Source organism: Herpailurus yagouaroundi, unplaced genomic scaffold, assembly GCF_014898765.1.
Source record: "Herpailurus yagouaroundi ecotype Mexico unplaced genomic scaffold, PumYag 59285, whole genome shotgun sequence".
Classification (NCBI taxonomy): Eukaryota; Metazoa; Chordata; class Mammalia; order Carnivora; family Felidae; genus Herpailurus; species Herpailurus yagouaroundi.
The window spans coordinates 1-3,385 of record NW_024415012.1 but is presented as its reverse complement, the minus strand read 5'-3'; the positions used below and the strand labels follow the sequence as shown (position 1 = coordinate 3,385).

General features: G+C 43.5%; 1 long non-coding RNA gene across 1 annotated transcript; it reads left to right on the top strand.

Moving 5' to 3' along the window:
- Positions 1–692: 692 nt before the first annotated feature.
- LOC121024158 (uncharacterized) lies at positions 693–1,990 on the top strand. Its single transcript, XR_005787631.1, has 3 exons — positions 693–705; positions 1,382–1,385; positions 1,732–1,990. It is a non-coding gene; the product is annotated as an uncharacterized LOC121024158 (long non-coding RNA).
- The last annotated feature ends 1,395 nt before the right edge of the window (positions 1,991–3,385 follow it).

Genomic DNA, 3,385 nt, shown 5'->3' with positions numbered 1-3,385 from the left:
CTAAATGACAGACTTGCTGGATAAAGGATTCTCGGCTGCATATTTTTCCTGTTTAGCACACTGAAAATATCGTGCCAATCATTTCTGGCCTGCTGAGTTTCAAAAGAGAGATCAGTCACGAGTCTTATAGGTCTCCCCTTATATGTGAGGGCACGTTTACCCCTTGCTGCTTTCAGAATTTTCTCTTTATCCTTGTATTTTGCCAGTTTCACTATGATATGTCGTGCAGAAGATCGATTCAAGTTACGTCTGAAGGGAGTTCTCTGTGCCTCTTGGATTTCAGTGCCTTTTTCCTTCCCCACTTCAGGGAAGTTCTCAGCTATAATTTCTTCAAGTACCCCTTCAGCACCTTTCCCTCTCTCTTCCTCCTCTGGGATACCAATTATGCGTATATTATTTCTTTTTAGTGTATCACTTAGTTCTCTAATTTTCCCCTCATACTCCTGGGTTTTTTTATCTCTCTTTCTCTCAGCTTCCTCTTTTTCCATAACTTTATCTTCTAGTTCACCTATTCTCTCCTCTGCCTCTTCAATCCGAGCCGTGGTGGTTTCCATTTTGTTATGCATTTCGTTTAAAGCGCTTTTCAGCTCCTCGTGACTGTTCCTTAGTCCCTTGATCTCTGTAGCAAGACATTTTCTGCTGTCCTCTATACTGTTTTCCAGCCCAGCGATTAATTTTATGACTATTATTCTAAACTCACTTTATGTTATATTATTTAAATCCTTTTTGATCAGTTCATTAGCTGTTGTTATTTCCTGGAGATTCTTCTGAGGGGAATTCTTCCGTTTGGTCATTTTGGATAGTCCCCGGAGTGGTGAGGACCTGCAGGGCACCTCCCCTGTGCTGTGGTGTATAACTGGAGTTGGTGGGCGGGGCCGCAGTCAGTCCTGATGTCTGCCCCCAGCCCACCGCTGGGGCCACAGTCAGGCTGGTGTGTACCTTCTCTTCCCCTCTCCTAGGGGCGGGATTCACTGTGGGGTGGCGTGGCCCGTATGGGCTACTTGCACACTGCCAGGCTTGTGGTGCTGGGGATCTGGCGTCTTAGTTGGGGTGGGTAGGCAAGGTGCACGGGGGCAGGAGGGGCAGGCTTAGTTCGCTTCTCCTTAGGTGATCCACTTCAGGAGGGGCCCTGTGGCAGCGGGAGGGAGTCAGATCCGCTGCCGCTGGAGGTTTGGCTCCGCAGAAGCACAGAGTTGGGTGTTTGCGCGGAGTGAGCAAGTTCCCTGGAAGGAACTAGTTCCCTTTGGGATTTTGGCTGGGGGATGGGCGGGGGAGATGGCGCTGGCGAGCGCCTTTGTTCCCCACCAAACTGAGCTCTGTCGTTCGGGGACTCAGCAGCACTCCCTCCCTTTGTCCTCCAGCCTTCCCTCTTTCCGAGCAGAGCTGTTAACTTATGACCTCCCAGACGCTAAGTCGCGCTTGCTGTCGGAACACAGTCCATCCGGCCCCTCCGCTTTTGCCAGCCAGACTCGGGGCTCTGCCTGGCCGGCGAGCCGCCCCTCTGCCCCGGCTCCCTCCCACCAGTCCGTGGAGCGCGCACCGCCTCGCCGCCCTTCCTACCCTCTTCCGTGGGCCTCTCGTCTGCGCTTGGCTCCGGCGACTCCGTTCTGCTAATCCTCTGGCGGTTTTCTGGGTTATTTAGGCAGGTGTAGGTGGAATCTAAGTGATCAGCAGTACGCGCGGTGAGCCCAGCATCCTCCTACGCCATCTTCTTCCCCTGTCAAGACTCAGAACTAAAATCATTTATATATTTATGTACTTTACCAACAATCTTTGCATCATCAAGTCTATCCTCTTTGTGTTCATTTCATTGTCTCATTACAGATTCACTTTGAATTCTGGCAATTGTTTAATGAAAACTAGATGTGTAGCACAATTAAATTAAACCTACCTATTCATATTCCTTTCCCATGTATAGAACTTGTTCTGTTTGCTTTGCCATGAGTTTTTTTTTTTAATTTGTTTTCTTTTTCTTGTAATGTCATTTCTAAGTTCTTACAATATATGGTACTTAAGATGATTACTTCTCAATGCTCTTCTTTTTATTATTCACTATTGGTTTGAGAAACACTGATGGTCTCTTTCATATATATATTGAAATTTTTATTATTTTTATTTTTTAAGTTTTAGTTTAAATTCCAACTAGTTAACATGCAGTGTAATATTAGTTTCACGTGTAGAATATGGTGATTCAACACTTCAATACAACACCTGATGGTCAAAACAAGTGTTCTCCTTTATCTCCATCACCTATTAAACCCATCCTCCCACCCACCTCCCTTCCGATAACCGCATTGTTCTCTATAATTAAGAGTCTGTTTCTTGGTTTGCCTCTCTCTCTTTCCCCCTTTTGCTCATTTGTTTTGTTTCTTAACTTCCACATGTGAGTGTGTATAATCATGTTATTTGTCTTTCTCTGACTTCTTTCACTTAGCATTATACTCTCTAGCTCCATCTGTGTCATTACCAATCACAAGATTTCATTCTTTTTATGGGTGAATAATATTCCGTTGTATATATATACCACCTCTTCTTTCTCCATTCATCTATCAATCGACACTTGAGCTGCTTCCATATCTCAGCTATTGTAAATAATGCTGCTATAAACATCAAGGTACATGTATCCATTTGAAGTAGTATTTTTGTATTCTTTGGGTAAATATCTAGTAGTGCAATTGCTGGATCTAGTTCTATGGTTTAACTTTTCGAGGAATCACCATACTGTTTTTCCAGAGTGGCTGCACCAGTTGGCATTCCCACACCAACAGTGAAAGATGGTTTTCCTTTCTCCACATCGTCGCCAACACCTGTTGTTTCTTGTGTGTTGATTTTTGCCTATCTGACAGGTGTGAGGTGATATCTCCTTGCAATTTTGAATTGCACTTCCAGGATAATCAATGTGATGTTGAGCATCTCTTTATGTGTCTGTTGGCTGTCTGTATGTCTTCTTTGGATATATGTCTGTTCATGCCTTCTGCCCATTTTTAATTGGGTTACTTTCTTCGGATGTTGAGTTTTATAAGGTCTTTATATGTTTTGGTTCCTAACCCTTTATCAGCTATGTCATTTGCAAATATCTTCTCCCTTTCTGTAGCTTGCCTTTTAGTTTTGTTGATTGTTTCCTTCACTGTACAGAAGTGTTTTATTTTCATGTAGTCCCAATAGTTTATTTTTGCTTTTGTTTCCCTTGCCTCAGGAAACATATCTAGAAAGAAGTCGCTATGGCCGATAATATATTGACATGTTTAGTTTCAAGTTCCTACTCAGGTTGCCAGCTGGATACACATCAGAATAATGATTTTAGGAAGCATTTGCACACCGTCTCTGTGATATGATTACAGATCCTGTGTTATCATATTTTTCAAATAAAACTGCCAAATATGGA